The following is a 23,602-nucleotide window of genomic DNA, read 5'->3' as shown; positions in this document are numbered from 1 at the left end:
TACTTCACAAAAATTGTTTTAAACTAGCTGGCAGAAGTATTATTATATTATGTATTAGGTAAATAAATATACTTTATAATAATATTAATTACATTGTTAAAGTTATTATAATTTAAAATCAACTTAATAAAATAATAACTAATTATATGTTATTAATTTATATAATTGAAAGGATGTGGAGGTGGAGGGGTTGATGCAGGCCGTAGCCAGACCAAATTTTCTGGTGGTGCAAAGCAAACTTTAGGGGGGGAGCGTTATATATAAAACAATGTCTGTCTAATATTTTTAAGGGGGCAGCGCCCTTTCCCACTGTGGCTACGGACCTGGGTTGATGACAAAAGCTGCCACATACCTATGTAGCATACTCACAAATAACTTTAGGACTACATGCCTGTACATATACACATAAGATAATACATAATCTGGATTTGAATATTGTAGTGTCCCAGCATACAGGAGGACGAACGACTTGTGTTGAGTTAGATGGTTTGGGTGAAATAAGTATAATAACTTGACTTGTGATTAATTATTACACAATTATTTGCTTGCGATGTGGACAAAACATTATTACTGATACAAGAATGATTTAATTGAAAATATTCCAAGTCCAAATGATTAATTTGGAATGGTGACTGGCGTGAAGGAGGTATTTATAACATACAGAATGAATAATAATTTTATCATTATTTAATTAACTATTAAATTAGAAATTCTATAAGCACCAATCTTCATAAAACATTTCTAATAAATAGTTTTATAAGTCAAAATAATTACAAATTCTGTACTTAATCATCAAATTAATCTATGCTGTTTAGAAGACATACACAGTTATCAATTCGAGCTTTTTTCTATAAAGGTAGGTATCTAATTTGCAAAAAAAGAATAATGATCATTTTCTGATATACAATCGGTAAGATTTAAATTAGGTATATGTCTATTTTCTATTCAAGATTAGATCAGTGCTGTTTGGCTGAAATGCGCGCAGGGACTTTTCCTAGCTTTGGCCTTGTTATCGACTTGTTAGCAGAAGTTAATTGATGTTTTTCGAATATAATCAAAATAAATAAAACTTGTTGCCACTGGTAGTACCAGTCTGGTACCTACTGATGTCATCCTTAATAAAATAACAACGTTACCTACTCGTATAGTTCATTTTATACGTTATTATAGTAATTAGTTACCTAACAGCATATATAATATTTACTGTAACTAGTGAAACTTGTAAGTTGAACGCGAAATAATACATTTTTTAGTGATAATTAATAATATAAAAAAAAATAATTAGAATTAAGTGTTTGGTATTAGGTAATATCAGGAACCAAGTCACCGAGTTAACAGTTAATTCATGGGGAATTCTGTGGTATCAATCACTTGAAAAATTCAAGTCCACACACATGCGCAGATCAATGGTTATATGAGCTGGCGTAGCATGTTTTAAAATGTTGCCTCCTGTGCAGTGTGCACCGTACCATGAGCCCTTAAACGATAAACCTAAAAAAAAAAACATCCCTACGAGTATACAAACGGCCCTCTGTAAAACTCCCGGTATCCCGCCTGCCCAGTCCAGCCCTTATTAATGCACAATTCTTCCTTTCCATTCCAACACTGGATATTCTATCACTAATTTGCTGTTTACATAATCAATTGAGATTCAATTTAAAAGTATGATATCAGGTATTGTATTAAAGAAACTATAAAAAACATTAACATTTTGTCTTAAGATGTTTGTTAAGTTAAAGTTGTGCTATAAGTTTATGATACAAACTTTGATTTTTGTATATAACCATGATTATTAGGGCTCAGAAGTTGCATGTTTTTTTTTAACCATTAAATTTATTGCTTAGTGAGCTAGAAATTCATTCCAAGCCACTACGAAAAACATATCAAAAGGGTATAGTGCATATTTAGTGATTTTTAGATTTTAGAGCATATTTTTTAGTTTTCCAATTTTTTGGGGTATTTTTTATAATTTATGAAGATTCAGTATGAAAATTCTTAATTAAAAAATGAATACTTTGATATTGAGATAACATAGTAGATATTCTTTTGTTTCATATTTTTCAAATTTCCATTTGACATAAAAACAATGTTTTCCCCTATTGATTAATATAATATATTGATATTTATAAATTACAACTACAGTTAGCTTTATCTTAAATACGAGTATAATATTATACAAATATAAAAAAAAATAAAAAAAAATAGAAACAACTGCTATAAAAATATGATGATTTTCTAAAAATACTTTTCTAGAAAAATAACCCAATGATTAGATTATAGGTGATGGCATTGATAGACGTAATATTTTTATCAGTTCCGACTTCTACGTCCGTGTTACTTGTAGTTTTATGCGTCTTTGTTCTTGTTTCAATAACTTATTAACTTATATTATTTTTATTTTATTATGCTGAAAATTATACAATCTGTGACAAATATTGTTTGAATGGTTTTGTTTTGGAATATGGTACGGATATATTCAAAACCGACGGAAGTATTGTATGCTCTAGACAAGTTATTTGAAGTAAATGTTAACAGTGATCGAACATTTCTTGTGACTCAACACGTTTACACTGAAAAACATTAACTAGCGGCTATTAGAAAAAACGAAACGAACATAATATAAGTACGTATTTTTAGAGCATATTTGTACCTTTTTAAGCGCATAAGTGCATGCATATTTAGTACTTTTTAAGTGCATCAAGTTCTGATCCCTAAATTGATTATATTACAATACACGATGCCTAAGTACTGTGTACATTTTTGTGATATAAAAAATTATAAGTTCCCAAGTACTTAAAAAAGTACAAAAGTATAAATAAATAAGAAATTAGTAATTTGTTATTATAGGTACCAATAAAATATCATGATTGAATACACTTTTATGACCGTGTTAAAAATCTTTTATAGAAATTAAGGTAGGGTAAATCCACTGTATGTTTTGATCATGACTAACCAGTTTTAAACAGAATTAAACAAAAATTTTGAATTGTATATAGTTGGTATTTTTAACGGGCAATGGGGATCAGATAGTATGTATGTATTTTAATTGTAAACCAAAAGCTAGTCAGAATAGTATTATTAATAAGTATATTTTTAAATGTTTTATTCAATCAGTTAAATATTGTTTATTATATTTGTCTTAAACAATAAAAGTAGTACAAACCAAAAATGTCTACCGGCTGCCTCATTGGCAATTATTTTTATTCATATAAATACTGTTTATAGAACAACAAAATATAATTTTAGGTGTGTTTATTTTCATTTTTTCGATTTCAACAGACCGATAACTGAAAAACTATAATTTTAAAATAAAGATCTTAATAAATTAATTATAGAACCAAACTCCCTGGTTCTAGGCCACATGATTCGATTATTCAACCAGCACATCAGAAAATTTCCCGATCTTCTGGTCCGCCCCTGATAACATCACATGTACATCTTATGCTTATGATGGATTAATATATTAAATGTTTAATATCAATATAATGCAATAAAATATTTTCTTCTTCACTTAGCACTAAAAATTCATTATAATATTTTTGAACAATCATTTCTTTTTTTAAATATGCAACTTTTTCATCATTAATCTTATTGAGGAAGTTCTTCTATCTGCAAATGCTCTTAAACTTTTTTTATAATAATTTTCTAAAGCTGTACTAATTAATTTTATTAAGACTAATACATTGTATGCTTTTTCCTAAAATGTGATCTTAATAATGTCTAACTGCCACTACAATAGTTGTTAGTCACATGACCTCTAGAAAAACTGTCCCTAAAACATATACACTTTAATTCTTTATAAGTCCAATAATTTGGCAAATATTTTGTCCATTGAGGAAACTCTTCATTTTAACATCTTATTTGATATGCATTTTCTGCATCAATAATATTCTTCTGAATAAGTAATAATTTTATTAATGGTTTATGTTTTTCTGTAGGAATATTATGAGCTAAATCCCACAACCACCACTAAAAAGCTTGTTTATTGATTCAATTGCTTAAAAGTGTTAGGAGCATATTCATTACATTTTTAACGTTAAATATTATTTTATCAACTTAAAACATGAAAATGATTTTTGGTGCTATTTGAGTCAGTATAAACACACAAAATCAGTGTATAAGGTGATATCTCCAAGAAATATATAATTTAAATCTGAACTACCTACTATAAATTCATTAATCATAAATAACTAATTAGGATAGCCTTTAAGATATCTTTTAATTTGAATACAGATATATTATATAATACATTTTAAATTCAAAGTAATTTTGTGCGAAATGTGTAGTTTATATTTTTCTAACTTGAATATGTCAGTTTCAACTAGAATTATTCTACTTCTCAAAAAATAAACAATGTATATAAAATAAGTGAATATAATATTGAATTTGGTGACAGGGATCATTTAAATATAGTTTTAAATTTATTTATGCAATATGATATTCCTATATTCATTTTTATCATTTATTATGGTTGTTACGATAAGTATGTGAAGTATAATAGAAATACTTGTTTTTTGTAAACCTTATATATCAATTGCACTCTTCTCAAACTTTGTTATTTCGTAGTTAAAATTATTATTTATTAATTTGATTACATTTTAATTGATTGATTGATTTAAAAAGGATATTTTAATCTAATTATTTTAAATTTGAACCTCCCCTCTTAGAAACTAACCGTTGTCCGCTCTGCAAATCAAGGCTTTTGGAGACATTAATTTATTACTTTATTTAAATAATATGATTCTTAAAAGGTAATAAATATAAATATTATTATTATTTATAAGTCTCCTCTTACAAATAGTTATATGCATAATGTATTGAATTGTACACTGTCAAATTGACAACCAACATGGTAAATAACGCGCTTTACAATAGTTTCTTTAATAAATTGTTAAATCGAATAAAAATTTCAAAATATTTTGATTATTTTTGAACGATTTATAAACTTTTTAAATTTTCAAAGTTTTTAATTTTTTTCTCTAAGCATTGATAAAAAAATTGCATTTATATCTAAGATTTACAAATATGATACAAGGCCATGACTTTTTTACATAAACAATTTTAGTTCAAAATTGGACAAAAATGATAAAATTTAACAAAATTCACAAATTATTTTGTAATATAAATGAACAAAAAGTTATATAGACAAAGATTGAAAATTTCAACAAACCTTCTATAATTATTTCATTTTTTAAGTAATGATCTAAAAATAGATATTTTAAGTCTATTGTAGGTAGTTATTATATAGTATAAACAAATCAATTCTTTAATATTATGACAATTTGTATCCCCCCCCTCAATCACAACATAAATAATCCTTGTATCCTGATCTCATTGACACGGGTAGTACTAGTGTGTTACTGATCTCATTCTTAATAAGTATAATAATAAAAAAACAACACAACTCAGTTCATCATAGTAAGTTTATTTTTAATTTAACAATCCATATTGATTACCTACTGGATTGGATAATCTTTTGGAAAATCAGCTAATACACGTCCAACTGTAAAAACAAAAATAATTATTGAAGCAACTTTTATTTTGTGTGTTTCGTGGATTTAAGATTCAAAAGTTGAAGTATATCTAACGGATTCTAATCCAGCATAATACTTAATGATATTTGAGTTAAAAGAGTGCATAGAGAAAATAAAGCATAGTAGAGGGCCATAATTTCAGATTAAAAAATGAAATTAATTAGGTTATTGCAAATATTCCTTTGAATCATTAATATGTTATATAATTTATTTAGTTACTTGTTAGGAATTATAATAACATCTAACAATTTCAATATTATCTACTCTATGTGTTTTAAATTGCACTCTTTTATCTTTAAATCTCACCAGTAAAGTATTTTAAGCAGATACTTACTTAGGGGATAATAGTATAAAGAATAATTAATGAGACTTGATTTTCCGTCTGAATCTGTAGATTCTGCAGTAGTCACTGCAAATTGGGAATTAGATCTGCAATTTACAAAAATTAATTTATTTCTGAATAAATAATACATTGATTGGTAATTTTCCATTGAGAACAGTTTGGTTGGGTGTTTTGACCAAACATTATTAGCCTGTTTGGGTGATTGAAACTGGTTTTACCTGGTGACTTTACTATGGACGTTCTTAAAAATTGTGTTTGTTTTTGAATATTTCTACCCCGGATCTACATCACAAGTAGAATTATCTATTTTATGTTTTAATATCAGTAATTCTAGCCATAATACTGAATTTCGAAAACATTATGTTTTTAAAATGTAATAAAAAATTATTTAATAAATAAAAAATAAAAATGATTATAAACCTGCTATGTGTCTATTGGCTATAATACCTACATTGCTTAAAAACCAAAAGTATATGAAAAGTATTGCGAATACTTTAATAAAAAATTTGAGTAGTGTTCGAACTATGATACAATTTGAGTATTTGAATAGTATTTAAATACTTAAAAAATAAATATATTTGCAGAGTATTTACCGAAATACTTTTTAAATGTATTCTTTACAGGTCTGGACTTAGATATATATTTAGATAAGGTTTATTTACCAATATCTGTGATATGGATCATATGTTCGAATATTATGTACAATATTAGTTGTTACTGTAATATCAATATGTTTTTACAGTTAAGTGTTTATTATTTACTATTTATTATGTATTTTTTAAGTGACTTTATTTAAATCAAATACTTAATTAACAAAGTACATGACTAACATGTAATAAGTATTTTCATTTTTTTACGTTTGAACCTATTAGTAGGTAGTTATTGTTTATTCACTAAATAATGTTATTTTTTGTGAAATATAAAAAATAAATAGTTTAATAACTCGCTTATAATTTTACCTGTGTTTAAATATTTTGAATAAACGATCTATGCCTGTAGTGAGTGGTTAGCCAAGTCTCAAATAATTGGATAAATATCAGGCTACTTAAAATGAGTTTGAACAATTTTAACGTGCCAGATAAATTGAGCCATGACTATAATATATTTAATCTTTAAATAACCACAATAGGTATGAAAAGTATAAAATATGAAAATAAAAATATTTCACAACTTGAATTTGCTATAAACAAATAAAAAATATTACCTTGTACAATGTACATATAATAAAAATAAATAAATATAAATATATTATAATATATTATATTATATTTTTATGTATAACTTTGTAAATTCAAACATAAAGAAGCACATTTTCAATCATGCCTGTTAAATCTGGACAATCCTAAGCCTGTTAGAGTGAGAAGGAAAAAGTTTTTATGGGGAAACTTCATACGCCATATTAAACATAGGACGGACTCATCACTCATGATACTTTTTCTAAACGGAATTCTTTTAAAACGTTTGATAATTTTATCAAGGAGTTAGTTTTATTGAATAATCGATTTATATTTCCAATTTAAGATTACTAATCATAACCATTAAGCATCATTAAAATTTTAGAATAAATGAAAAATTACATACATCTGTGGTTCAGGAGCGCAATAATATTGTTTTAGGTATTTTCGTTTGCATGGAACTGAACAACATTCATCCACTATCCCTCTTGTTTTTCTGGTTTGTTGACTACCTGAAAATCAATATAAATAATTAGACAAAAATTTAATAAACCTATAATCATAATAAAATATTATATAATTGTTTATTGTATAAGTAAGTAATTCATACATTAAAATTCTTTATTTTACAGTAAATTTTATTATATTGTAATGTAAAGTAGGTAATAATGTATGTTTTAGGTGATTATAAAAAAAAAAAAAACTATTACAAATTAAGGTTAATTTTCTACCTATAAAAGATGTTTTTTAACTTGCACAAATTTCAAACATGCCAATAATATTATCATACATTTTTTTAAGTTTTAGTGCCTTTTTAATATTACTGACACTCTTTACTTCCTTAACTATCCACCATAGTAAAAAAAGTCGCTCATGTGGGACCTTTAGTAAATCAATGGGAGTAGTTTGGGTAAAGAGCTGGATAATAATGTGATTATAGCATAGTATTATAATAGTATGATTAAATAGTAGGTAATAATACTTGTATAATTCTAATATATATTCAAATCATTTGATAGTTAAAATTTAAGATAAAATAAAATCAAAATTACAATAAAATATGGACTTTTTAAATCACACATTAAAATAAATAAATCACTAGTCACAATAATCACTAGTCTGATTGTTGAAAAAAAAAATGGATGTATGAGATTATGTCTGGATCCACGCGATCTAAATGAAAATATAATTCGTGAATATTGTGTAATGCCTACATTATCAGATTTATCGTCAAAACTGAAAAATGCAAGAGTTTTTTCTGTTTTTGATTTGAAAGATGGTTTTTGGCAAATAAAATCAAAACTGATACATTTTATTATTATATATATATAGGTAATATATATATATATATATATATATATATTTTTTATTTTTTTTATTATCATTATTATACTTATTATTCTGTAGTTATTATCTTATATAAATTTAATTGTGTCATTGTATTAATTATTTAAATTATATATTATTGTATTATGTTAAACTGTTGTATAGGGCCCAGCCCGTTAACAAATAAATAAACTAAAAAATTAGATTTAGAGAGTTCTAATTTATGCACGTTTAGTATTTTTTGTTTCAATAGAATTCCCTTTAGAATAAATAATGCAGCTGAAATATGTCAAAAATGGAATATGAAAGTGTTCGGAAGTATTGAAAATGTATTCATATAATATCTTGATGATATTTTAGTTTTTGGTAACACTGAGACTCAACATGATTGTGCATTAAAACAGGTTTTAGATTTGGCTATGAAAAATAATATTAAATTTAATAAAAACGCAATTTAATATAAGGTAGATAAAGTTAATTACCTTGGACATACATTTTAAAATGAAACCAGATAGTGATCGTATTAAATCTATTTTCGAGTATTAGGTACCAAAAACTATAAAAGATTTGCAAAGGTTTTTAGGTATGGTTAATTACGTCGGAAATTTTATTCCTAATCTGGCAATGTTGACTAAGCCACTAAGAGATCTTCTTACAAAAAATAATGAGTTTGTGTGGACATCAATACATAATGAGTGTGTAAATAAACTTAAAACATTAATTGCTAGTCCCTCCGTACTTAGAAACTATGATAACACAAAATACGTGATCATACAGGCAGATAGTAGTAAATTTGCCAATGGATGTGTTTTGTTACAAGAAGGCAGACCAGTCTGTTTTAAATCGAAAAGCTTATCTGAAACCGAAATTAACTACGGACAGGTTGATAAGGAATTTCTGTCAGTCTTATTTGCGTGCAAGGTATTTCATCATTATATTTATATTTATATTTATATTTATATTAATATTATATTATATTTATATTTATATTTATAGTAGGCGCGTGACAGTTAAAACCGACCACCTTCCTTTAATTTCGCTAATGAAAAAGAACATAAATGACATTCCGTCTAAAAGGCTTCAATGCATTAAGGTCAAATTATCACGATATGATATTAATCTTATACATGTACCGGAAAAAAAATGTTTATCGCAGATGCATTAAGTCGAGCATGTATATCGTCTCGAGATAATGACGTTCATATCGATGTTTCCGATGTAGTTCATTCAATTAATATGTCTAAAAATATTCGAAATGAGTTTGTACAAGAAACAATTAAAGATGATTTATTAAAACAATTAGTATACGTGTGCAAGAATGGCTGGCCTAAGCATAAAAATAAAGTCTCGCGTGAGCTTATACCATATTTTAATATGCGTTACCTACCAAATATTATATGATGACGATTTACTTTTGTAGAACACTATATTTTTGGGTGTTCAGTTGGGAGCAATTATTAAAATAAAAGTAAAGTAAATAAAATAATTCGGGTTTACGGAAAAGAACTTTATTTAAATATTTAATAGTTTACGTGCCTTTAATCGGCGTTCGTCGGTGGCCGCACTATAACAACTGACTATCGGTACGACAAATATCTCCGAACGACGATCGCCTTATCTGACACGATAATTGCCGTGGACTTTCGGCATAGATATGGCGTTACAATAATACTCGTAATATATATATATATATACACAAAAAAAAATTACCACAGTCGGCCTACCTGATAATTTGGCGTCCCGACAAAACAAATGAACAATACAATACTATAAAAATTAACAATTGGTAGAATAACATACTTTTTTTTTTATATAATTACATATATATTTTTTTTCTTTTGAAAACACGTCTTTAAACATTACATTATTTTTTTTTATTTACAGACTCGCTTTAGACGGTCAAATCCTATCACCCCACTAAAACGGCCTTTGACCCAACTGTTCTCCTTCTACATCAGTGACAACGTATCGGTCATATCTTAGTTCTCGCGCTATTTGGTACGGGCCTTTGTACTTGGGCTCGAGCTTCCTGCTCTGCCCCGAAGCTGGCGCCTCCCACTTAATTAACACCAAATCCCCCTTACGAAACTTTTCAGGTCTTGTTTTTCGTTGGTTTATCTTACATAATTCTTTCTCGCGATGTTGCTGCAGAACCTCAGTCGGATTAATATTTTTTTCTGTTATACCCTTATCTTTGTTTACTTTCGACACCTCGCTCACTAATGGATTATCTACACGACTGGTAATCTTGAAACGGTATATTACGTCGGACGGCGTGTGACCTGTTATTCTGTGCCTACTATTATTGATTCCCCACTGCACTTCCATCGCCCTTAAATCCCAATCGCCGTTATCTGAATTCTCGGTCATCATCGCCAAACACCTGACAGCTACTCCGTTTATTATCTCAGCTTGACCATTACTGCGTGGACTTTTCGATGCTACCTTCACGTGACTTATATTTAGTTCGTGACAGAATTTTTCAAATATCGCTGCCGTAAACGCGGTACCCCTATCTGTGATTATTCGTTCGGGCCGGCCGTACGTACACACAAACTCGCGCATATAATACACAGTTTCGACAGCCGTTACGTCTTTTACGGCGCGTAGTACGACATACTTACTAAACCCGTCTACTATCGTAAGAATATATTTATTATCTCTCTCTGTCATAACGAAAGGTCCCACATGGTCGAGATGTATCACTTGAAACGGTTCACTGCCTTTATCTAAAGGATGCCAGTACAATTCTCTTTTTTTTGGTACTTTGTAAAACATACAGTTCACACATCTATTAATATATTTTGTTACAAACTCTCCCATTTTGGGAAAATAAAAGTTTTCTTTTATTTTAGATAGTGTCTTTTCTATCCCGAGATGTACTAATTCCCGATGAGTAGTACTAACAACATCGTACCTAAGGTCAGTTGGTAAATACAACCTCCACCTCCCTTTTGTTATCTTGTATAATCTATTATTTTCTATCATATATCTATCTTTCGTAGTAGGGTCATTAGTCTCTATTTTTGCAATCATCCTCGCCACCTCTTCGTCGTCTTTTTGGAGCGCCGCCACCCAGTCGGTCGTTATTTTTATTCCAAACACGTTTAAGTTAGCCACATCCACCGATTGTTCCGACTCTACGGGGTTCCTACTTAGGGCATCAGCAATTAAGTTTCGATCTCCTTTCAAATGTTCTATTTTATATTGATACTCCGATAATTTCATAAACCACCTACCTATCCTTGGGTTTAGATCTCGTTTATCTGCTAGAAGTTTTAGACTGTTACAATCAGTTTTAATTACGAAACAAATACCTATTAAGTACACGCGGAATCGTTCTAACGCGCTCACTATCGCCAGTGCTTCTAATTCATACGAATGGTACTTCGCCTCGTCCTTCGATGTCTTACGACTAAAATAACTTATAGGGTGCATTTTACCGTCCTCCGCTTGTCGTTGCATTAGTACGGCTGCTACACCATGTTGACTTGCGTCGGTGTGCACCTCTGTATATGCATTCGGTTCATACATCGATAGAATAGGTCGACTCGTAAGTGCTTTCTTTAACAGTTTAAATGCTTCATCTCGCTCGTCTGTCCACTCAAAACGCGTATTTTTACACAAAAGATCTGTCAGTGGTCGAGCAATCACGGCGAATCCTTTCACAAATCTACGAAAGTAGCTCGCTAGCCCTATAAACCCGCGTACCGCTCGCACGTTATTAGGAACGGGAAAGTTTTCTACCGCTAATATTTTTCGACGCCCCGGTTCTATACCATTTTTACTTATCTCAAAACCCAAATATTCGATTCTTCGCATAAAGAATCTACACTTTTCGATTTTTATCGTTAAACCCGCCTCTCTCAGTGACTGTAATACTAATCTCAATTTTTCGAGGCCGTCCTCCACACTTTTACTCGGAATAATAATATCATCTAAATAAGCTAGAGCGACCGTATACAATAATTTACCTAAGGCGGCAGTTATCATTCGCGAAAAAATTGCGGGGCAATTGGTTGGACCAAAAGGCATACGTTTAAATTGGAAATTACCGTCGGGCGTTACAAAAGAAGTCTGTGCGCGCGTATTTACGTCATTAATTGGTATTTGATAATAACCGCTAAAAAGATCTAGACTAGTAAAATACGTGTTACCGTGCAGCCTGTCCAGTTGGTCGTCAATCCTTGGTAGTGGGTATTTGTCCGGCACCGTCTTCTTATTCAATGCACGATAATCCACGCACATGCGGACGTCACCATTCTTCTTTTTCACCAACAGTATGGGGCTGGCGTACGGCGATTCACTGTCCTCAACTATGTCTGCTTCTTTCAGTTCGTCAATGATACTGCGCACTTGTTCTCGTTCTTTATAGGAAATCCGATACGGTCTATACACTACTGGTCGATCGTCCTTAAGTACTAACTTCATTTCGGTTAGGTTGGTACACCCTACTTGTCGCAAATTTCGAGCTACCAAGTCTTTATACTCGTTTAATAATGTTAATACTTCGCCGGCTTGATCGGCCGCGAGATCGCTCACAACTTCTTCGGGCGACACGGGTTCTTGGTTTACTTCACGATTACATTTTTCACCTTTCGAAAACACTTCATTGAATAGCACCCCTCTTGTTACTGTATCGCCTTTTTTAATCGTGACGTCTCCATCAGATAAATTTATCATTGGCACCACCGCGCGCCCCTCGCCGTCAGTCGATACCAAACAACGCGGCACCATCTGCCGGGTAGCGCGTATCCCTCCTTCAACACATAAATCTCGATCCGGAAGTGTCGTGACAACAGTGATATGTCCCACATGATTTTTAGGAATTACTAGTGCTTCTTTGGCCCACATTGGCGTTTTGTTGACGTGGTCCGTCATCTCGACGGACGCGACTTCTTCCACGCGTAATTCGTTAGGCGCACTTATTATCACGACGTGTGGCTGTTCCGTGAAAGGATGACCAACTAAAAGCGAAATTTCTTGTACGTCATCCGGAACAACATTTACTGTAACATATGCACTCACTTTGTCTATTATTATTGTAGTCTTGAATCGGCCCAACGAACTCACCCTGCCGAAACCATAACCGACAAATTCTTCCCGCGTAGTGTCGTCGTAATTAATCCTTAATCGATCAGCTTCCGACTTTCGCATTGCAACACACGCAGCACCCATGTCGATATATGCTTGTACTCGTTCGCCATTTATTATGGCGGTTTTGAAATATTTATTTTGACTCACTGTTCCGTCACTCAATTTCAACACCGATCGCTGTTTCCCGTTTACATTGGTCGTCGAAGAGGCTTGCGGCACAGAACTTGACGTCGTATCACTCACGTTTGGTTTATTACGGCATTCATATGATTTATGTCCTGGTTTAGCACACCGAAAACAAGTCACTGTTGGTTTCTTCGCACACTCCTTTGACGTATGACCAGCAACACGACACCGAAAGCAAATCAGTGACGTTTTGTTTGAATTATTCGTTCCCGTTGTACGTGTTTGTTTCACAATTGAATTTTCGTTCGATTTTTGTACATTTTTTTCTTTATCACGTTCGATGTAATCATTTGCCGATATCAAATGTGGTAATAAATCTGCCGGCTTTTTGTAGTTAGATAGTGGGCCCAGGTAGTCTCGGTATCGATCGTTGCCGATCCCGCGAACTATCCATTGTATCTTTTCGTTATCGTCCATGGCGGCCCGATTACACCTAGACAGTTTTTCATAAAAATATTCTATCATATTTTGACCTGTTTTCCTAGTAAAATTTTGAGCGTCCAACTTTATCCGTAAAACGTCTTCATTTGTCGACGGAAAAGTTTCTTTCAATAGTGGTACCCACTGCAACCACGTTCGTTCTTCTCTCGGTAGAGAGAACAGTCGAGCTACTCCCGCGAGTTTCGTTAATGCGAAATGTTGAATCGCAACATCGTCCCACTCGTATAGAATAGCATATTCTTCCACTTTATCGATCCATTTTTCGATCGTCAGTGCACCATGTACAGGATCAAATTCCGGTACTACCATCGCTATATCTGCCAAATATCGTCGGTGTTGTGTTGTCGTGTCACTATCACTATATCTATTACTCTCAGCCATCACGCGCACGCGATAAGTTCAGCTCTACAGGTAATAAAATATATATATAGTACGAACAACTCGCTCCGCTGAGCCACTCGCCGATAACGAACAGATATATAACACGTCGTCGGACAGCCCCAGCTAAAATAGCATGGCCTTCGTACACGCAGCACAAAATATAAGTACTATAATTACTGGTGAAAATATTACTTCATTAATATTCACTCGAAAAAAAAAATTTCACGTTCGCGTATCCTAACGCTTTATATGCATATATATGCAGAAAAAAAAAAAAGAGAAAAACAAACCGAATCGAGTTTAGCGCACACACACACGACCGACTTACCGCACAATTTCCGTATGAACCCCACACCTGAACTGTAGAACACTATATTTTTGGGTGTTCAGTTGGGAGCAATTATTAAAATAAAAGTAAAGTAAATAAAATAATTCGGGTTTACGGAAAAGAACTTTATTTAAATATTTAATAGTTTACGTGCCTTTAATCGGCGTTCGTCGGTGGCCGCACTATAACAACTGACTATCGGTACGACAAATATCTCCGAACGACGATCGCCTTATCTGACACGATAATTGCCGTGGACTTTCGGCATAGATATGGCGTTACAATAATACTCGTAATATATATATATATATACACAAAAAAAAATTACCACACTTTTTTCTTAATAATCGTGTGTTTGTCCCTATGAAGTTACAGAATAAAATTTTATTTAAACTACACGAAATTCATCTTGGAATTTGTAAGACTGAAATGAGGGCACGTTCCTTGTTTTATTGGAAAGGTTTAGATAAAGATATCGAGAAATATGTTGCTAATTTTGCAGTATGTAGGTAATAACTTTAGAAATGAGAATATTAAAGACCCTATGATATGTCAAGAAGTTTCTAATCTACCTTATGAGAAAGTTAGGTGTGATATTTTGGATCATGATTCATGGGAAAGATATTTACCTAGTATAAGTTGAATACTATTCTGGTTGGCTTAAGTTTAATTATTTATCTTCTAAAACCTCAAATAATATAATTAAAATACTAAAAGTTATTTTTTCGATACGTTGGATTCCAAAGCAACTTGTGGCAGATAATATTTATTTATTTATTTTTTTTTTTTTTTATTAATCAGAAAAAATAATACTTAACAAGATACATATTAAATAAAACATTAATTGATTTATCTTTCTCCTGTAAGCTTACGCTTCTGTTGGAGAAAGAGAGTTATAAAGTGGTAGAATTAATTACATAATATCGACTATCCAGTTCAAGACTGCAACAACTCAAAAAAGAACTTTTTTCAGGAGAGCGATTTGAAAAATCATTGAATGTTTGGTCAATTGTAATATATAAAATATATTAGCTAGGAATACAATTTTTGGTATACACATAGGTCTTTAATTAATGTTTCCATTGTTACTAATATCATATAAATATATCAATTAATTTAATGAGTTGTGATCACATATTGCAGTTTTGAATTGAAATATTTTTTTAATAAGGCAGTATGTCAAAATATTGCACTATTGAATTGAAACCCAATACATATTTTATTAGTTATAACTATGAAAATAAACCAAAACAAAATTCCTTTATTTAAAAAATAATAATAAAAAATAATTTTTGAATAACTTCTATATACCTACCTTCTTATAGGTTAATAACAAAATAAAACAAACTAAAAAGAATTACACTTTTTTTAAACAAATAATTAAACAAACTAATTTTGATTACTTTTTACTATCACAAATATTATTATTTAGATCTAATTTTACATTATTATATTTATTAAAAAAAACTTATAGTTAACTATATTAAAATAGTTAAAAAATGTGTTAGTTGTTTAAAATATTTTAAATTAAATCTAAAACTAGGTATTTAAGTTTCACTATCAGTATCAACAATTCTTTTTGAATTTTTTGAGTCTACTTCTAATTGTTGATAAAATGCCCAATGGTTTTTAGGAATTGCATGTGAGTTACATAATGATAATAAGTCTTTCTTTTTTTCTTGACTAATTTTTGGTGTATTCTGTAAAGCACACAATTTTAAGTCTTTAAAAGTTTTTCTGCATTTTTTTCTGGTATCAATAATTTTATAACTTGTATCAGCATAGCTTGTTTTATATTTTAACAAATATGGATTATCATGTTCGATTCTTATCATTTTGATTGAATTCCATAATACATTTTCATCAGTTTGATTTATTTTAAAATTTTGTCCAACATCTAAAGCCAGTTGCTTAAGGTCAAAAAATTGATCTTTTTGCATTTCATGTACAACGTATGGTTTTCCTGTTTTTTTTGCACATTTTATAACTGAAACCCATTGAGATGGCTCATATATGGGCCCACCTTTTAAAATTCGTTTAGCCTCATCCTCAATTCTCGCATGCATAGAGTCCCCCTCGTTTTGTGTATGTCCAACAATTAAATATTTTAATGTAATTGAACGGATGCTAAATTTTTTGACACAGTATATAAGAAGAGAAATTATATACTTATTTTTATTCTGTCCTCCACAATTGTCCGAATAAAATATGATATCTTTACCTTCTTTATTTTGTAAAAACAAATGCAAACATGACCCTATTTCATTTGACCCCCTTTTACTGATACCTTCATGCCAGAAAAAGCATGTACCTTGGTTATTTTTGATGTCATACACAGTAAAGTTGTAACTTGCCAATCTACGTTTGTAATAGAATTGAGAGACTTCTCCCCGAGGAGTAATTAGTACAGCCTGCAAGTCAAAGCAACAAACCACAACATCTTCACCTAGTTTACTATCCTCGTTTTTTTCTTTTCTGCTCAAATTTTTTTCATGTTGATGTTCATTATATTTGTTCTCTTCATTCAACTTGTCATCACCACTTTTGTTTTTATATGATTCACAGCACATACAAAGGTCTTTTTTGGGGGAATGGAAAGAAATATTGAATTCTTCATTAAAAATTGTTTCATAGATATGTTTTTTGCCATAACTAATTTTTTGATTTATACAATTTTCAACATAAAGTTTATACATAAGACTTATATTTAAACTCCCATCAATGAACTTTTTTGATGTTGCTGACCTGCAGTAATGAGATTCAATTGCAGGAAAGGAAGTTATGTGTGATCTTATGTTATCTTTCACTTCTAAACTTATTGCACGTCCATGTTTACCATGCTTGCCACGTTTGTCTTCTTCTAATATCCCATCACACATCTTTTGGGTTGTAGTAAATATAACTCTGCTTGATATACCAAGTGTATTCATGAACATTGTTTTACATACCTTTATTTTTTCATCGTTTACTGTAAAATTGTAACTGTAATTAAGAGATCTATTGGTTGGTAATTTTGATCTATATTTAGGATTAATAGTACTCATATGTCTTATTATAAACTCTCTTTGCTTATTGATGTCAGCCAATTTCCAATAATTATTGTGTATAATAGCGCGTTCATCAATTTTTAATTTATCAGTACATTTCAGTCTACATTTTTCATTGCAGGGAATTTTCATTATTTTTGCAGCTTTAACTTTGTCGTTAGCACCAACATACTCTTTACCAGAATTTTTTAATTGCTTTTTAATATTTTTCTGCCAGTTTTCTTTATGAATTAATCTTTTTCTGGTATTAGTTATAATACTTTTATCAACTGGTGATGTATCTTCCACAACATTTAAGTGCTGGTTCATCACCACATTAGAATGATCATCAGATTTTGATGATGCTAATGAATTATGATCTCCTGGTGGTAAATAATTTGCATCTTTAGTACTGTCATCATATTCAGAAACTGATGATAATTGGTCAAAAATATCTAAAACAAATTCAATTAATCTAGGTAATTACATTATTGTAAAAATTAATAAACATTAATTGTATTATAAAGTTGTATATACCTGTAATATTTAATTCAGTATTCCTTTTTTCCTTAAAATACTGAGAGGAATGTGAAACTAAAGGATCCATAGGTTGCAATTCTAAACATAATGGTTTATCGGTAGCATTTTCTGGGTTTGAAATGTTCTGATTGAATTTATAAAAACAATTAAAATAAATAAATAAAATTGTTTATTAAATTTAAACTATTACCTATGGTAATAAAAGGCACTATTAAAATAAATACATAAATAATTACTCTTTTTATTTCTACTATAGGCACAATTCCAGATGTCTCTAAATTTGATTCAGGTGTAACAGTAAATTCATTATTGGGTTGGTCCATTAGAGTTTCTGAATACTGTGGAATAAATAACTCCGTACATTGCGAATCTAACCACTTTTGTACAAGTTGATTCTTAGTAGGACTTAAATTAATATACTGAAAAGTAACAAATAAAATTAAATGCTTATTAAACAAAATATTTATCAGAGTTATAATTACTAATTATTAATTAGACTTTGTGCATTTTTATTATGCATACTATAATAAAATAATTACCTCATCATTTTTAGGGTACTTTTTTATAATGGGTAAACATTTAGATTTTCTTAAATTTGATACAGCTGTCAATTCATTGTTGAATTTGTTCATTGTAGAATTATAATATACTTTTCTCTTTTCTGCAATAGGGATACAATCAGTTTTGCTTAAGCCTGACGCAATTAATTTTGCTCTTTTTGATTGCTGTATAGACATTTTTGTAATTAAATAACTATTTAAACTATTTAACTAATTAGACTATGGAACTTTATTCACATAAAAATATAGGTAAGTAAACAAACATTTAACGAAAATCACCATAACATAGTTCCACCTAATAATATTACTATCATAATAATAATAATATTATTATGTTTATTAAATTGAATATTAGTCGTTGGTCACTATTTAATTTGTATTATCTTTTTCATTATTTACTCAATTAAGTGATAACTAAAACAAAATCCTTACCGATAAAACTCAACCACGGTTTAAGATATAAATAACTATGATTTAAACATAATTATTATCATAATATCGACATGTTACTTGTAATCGATTAGATTATCAGTTCAATACTGCAATAAGTATACTTATTGCAGTCTTGAATTGGATATGAATAACAAATTTATGTTATTATAAAACGAAATAAGAGCTCTCTAGCGGTCAATAATTTAACTATATTTTATTGCGTTCTTGAACTGAAATCGTCATAATATAATATATAAGATGGTGTACATAACTCGGATTTGTTAAATTTCGAGTTGTTGCAGTCTTGAACTGGATAGTCGATATCATTTAAAAATAAATTTAACATTAAAAAATAAGAAATAATTATCAGAAACAAGTACACATAAAGGTAAAATATTACAACTAGGTAAAAATAAACATAAGAAGACATTTAACAATTACATTTATCATATTATTATTTTTTTTTATATAGCATAATAATTTGTAACACTAGTACAAGTATTAAAGTTTTTCCATGTTAGTAAATAACCAATCAGAAACCAATTTTTTCGCATACTTAGGTGTTATACAAATTGTATTTTTTAATTCATTATTCATGGAGTTGAAGATAGTAGGACTTTGATAGTCCAGAAATCTTTGACCATATGAGGTATTTGTATATGCTACAGGAGCATTATATGCTCTGTTTATTCTCTTATCTTCTACTCTTTTTAAATTAAACCAAGTGTTTATATTTTTAATTACCCATAATATTGCTAATTTCTGGTAAATTAATTTAAAAGGCAAAACGTTTAGCTCTTTATAGTTATGTACAGTTGACCCTACTAAATCTATTTTACCCAGACATACTCTTATTATTTTATTTTGCTGTAGTTGTAGCGGTTTTATTACATTCGCAGTTGCACCACCCCAAATCTTTACACCATATTGGAGAACAGCTTGATATAAGGATATATATACTATTCTGATGAGGTGCTTAGGTAAAATTGACTGGAGTTTATAAAAATGATTCAATGAAATACGCAGGCGTTTAAGTAAATAATTAATGTGCAGATCCCATCTCAGGTGTTTATCAATAGTTATACCTAAATATCTGATACTTTGAACTCATTGAATTTTTTTACACGTATTTGTGTCAGCACACTTTTTAGCATTTTCACAAAAGTGAATTTTTAAATCACTTATAGGGATTTGAGTACTATTTATAGTGAACGTCATGTAAAAGGTCTTACTAGTATTCAATGACAATTTCCTATTTGTTAGACTACGCACAACTCTATTTGGCCCATTTGTTGCTTTGTCGTGAACAGATTTCCATGTCGTATGCTATTTAATTCTAATGAATTTCAGAATTTTGCGACTGATTGGGAATTTGTTATAACTACGTCAAGCCTTAGATACCCAAAAATTAAACGGACTTGCGGAGAAAGGTTTAAGTATTGCGAAATCAATACTAAAAATATCGGATGAAGGTAAAGTTGATAAACAATTAATGTTGTTAGAATATCGAAACAGTGCTATCATAGGCTCTAAGTTTTCCTCAGCACAACTTTTAATGAGTCGCACTTTAAGATCGAAAATTCCAATCTTAAACAATGCTCTACAGCCTATGGTTAGTAAATGATTTTAAATTAGTACGTGAAAATAAAAATATGAAAACAAAACTATATTATGTTTAGAGATTTATTCTAAAACTTGGAAGCCAGCTAAAATCATCAATAAAACAATACGCCCAGATCATATGTTTTTAGTGATAACACGGGTAATAATAAACTACGAAATATTGTACATTTACGGCCTGCCGGTAAACAGATCAGGTATAATTTGAACAAAGATAATGTTGTTTCGAAGCCTAGTTGGATATGTAAGCGACGTGTTGTATTTTCAACTAAGCTTAATTTATAATTTGTATCATTATGTATTATTTCACTTTTGTAAACTCAATCTATAGGTAATCTGTTTTGTTTATATATAAAAAGGGAGATGTTACATAGCTATAATAGCTATGATACCTACCTGCTATCTACAATAAAGGTTATGCAATTATGATGTATTAACGCATGTACTGCTATCGGTACTTTATACACAATAAAATCGGTATGCTTCTAGCACTCGAGTTTAGAACATGTATTTTTCACCTACACTCCTTATGAGATGCAACACATCATGCTAACAGTGTCGCATTGTACACTATTTTAGTCCGTGGACCAATGCATTGGTAGGCAACTATGGACAGGGATGTTCCAGATATAATTATGGAGCTGGAACAGGAACTCTCTCTGATTACACCTCGAGAAGACAGCGGACAACGATTGTAACGGAACCATTGAATAATATAATAGTTGCGTTCCGGAAAAATGGGTAGGTAAATAATAGCTGATCAATATTGAATATTTATAGAATTAGAACCGTGGGAAATCACTAAATTCAATTTAAAATTGTTTAATGTAGGACAATTTTTTTCATTCACATTATATACCATAGTCGCATAGTTTCAGTTTCATAGCCTGAATTTTTAAATGGGGAGGGGGAGAACTGCAGTCTAGATAAACCAAAAATAAAAATAAAAAAATACCACCATTATGACAATTGGCAGTTTATACTTGTTATATGTATACATAACAGTTTAATAGTTAAATAAACATAGCATAGTTTAATAAACCATACTGTAATCAGTGTAATCATGTAATCAACAGAATTTAATATAATAATAACTATAATAAATACTAAATAGCATATATTATTTAATTCGTAACAAACTTAAAAATTTCAGTAAATGCAACTATGCATCTAATGAAAACTTATACAATAAAAAATAATAAACAAGACTTTTACAAACAACAATAGCCAATAATAACAAAAATAATCATTTGAAGGAATATTTATATTGACTCTTCTCCAACTTAATTAAATCTTTGTTCTTTTTTACTGACTAAGAAAATTCAAAACAGTCTTCTTTATAATTAAAATAAATTAATTGTTCAGATTTTATGAGAGCTGTTGAACACTTATTTCTCTCAAAAATCCATAACAGAAAATACTCTTTCAGTAAATGCACTACTTAAGGGTAGTATTAATAAAAATAAACCTAACCGATAATAATAATGTAAATATACTATATCAACCATATTATTACACAATCAGTGGTTTGCACCTTATGAATTTTAAATCCAGTCAATCCATGGGGGGTCCAGGCCCGAAAACCCTCCCCTTGGGTACGCCCCTGTCATAGAGTCTATGATAATCTTCTATCACGTCGATAATAATATCATATTGACATATTGTGATAATAATATAAAGAACATTCAACATTTCAATGTCTATTTTTGTAAAATGTAGGAATTTAGGATTGTTCTACAAAAAGTGTAAAGCTTTGTAGGACGCGTAGGACAAATCTAAGTTCTAACAAATGTAGGACAGTCCTGCCCAATGTAGGACGGTTGGCAACCCTAGTAAATTCCATTGTCTAAATGTTATTTAGTGTATACTTATGTAGATAACAACAACACTAAAAAAAATGTGGTTAATGTTTTATTATATTAGGTGTCATTAATATAATGTCGTTAGTATGTCCAAGGTTTGACAGACGTATTAAAATAGGTATGTGATTTACGAACTTTGGTAATTAATGACGAAATATTTTGATTGAAAACATACTGAGCTAATTAAACCCATATGAGTAACTACCACTTAAAATAGTTAAGCTCTATAGTATATCTAATTTTTATATTAGTGGGATTAGTTACAATATTTATGTATTACACATAAAAACAAAATTGTACATAATCAGAAACATGCACAATTATTTATTATCCATAGAACTATCAAAATTCAATCATTATTTGATTAAGTGAGTTAGTGATAGTGAGTTCCTCTATTTATTTAAAATTTTATTTAATTAGTAGCTACTTATACAAATAATAATGTTTTAAAAATATAAAAATATACCAGACAGATTAATTAACATTTTTAAATAAACAAAAAAGGTTTTTAATATATTTTTTAAAAACTTTCTAAATGTTTTTTAAACATATGCAGTTTAAAAATGCAGTGTTTTCAGCTTATTATAGGTAGGTACATATGTTAATTTTTTTTATACACACCCTATGTATATAGAATTGCAAGAAATTGTTTATTAAAAAAAAAAAAAATTATTAATTTATAATTCAATATTATGAAAGACACAAAAAAAATTAATTTTAAATAAAATGATAAAGAACCTTTATGGTTATA

At 29.7% G+C, this 23,602-nt stretch overlaps 1 long non-coding RNA gene across 1 annotated transcript; it reads right to left on the bottom strand.

Annotated features, from left to right (window-relative positions):
• Nucleotides 1-5,868: 5,868 nt before the first annotated feature.
• On the bottom strand, nucleotides 5,869-9,926 carry LOC149061539 (uncharacterized). The gene is made up of 3 exons (XR_016190151.1): nucleotides 9,766-9,926; nucleotides 7,459-7,564; nucleotides 5,869-5,963 (listed from the first exon to the last, which is right to left on the bottom strand). It is a non-coding gene; the product is annotated as an uncharacterized LOC149061539 (long non-coding RNA).
• Nucleotides 9,927-23,602: the final 13,676 nt, after the last annotated feature.

Source organism: Diuraphis noxia, unplaced genomic scaffold (assembly GCF_037042655.1).
Source record: "Diuraphis noxia isolate RWA-SAM2 unplaced genomic scaffold, SU_Dnox_SAM2 contig0001, whole genome shotgun sequence".
Classification (NCBI taxonomy): Eukaryota; Metazoa; Arthropoda; class Insecta; order Hemiptera; family Aphididae; genus Diuraphis; species Diuraphis noxia.
The sequence above is the reverse complement of the archived record's forward strand: the minus strand, read 5'-3'. Positions and strand labels throughout refer to the sequence as shown.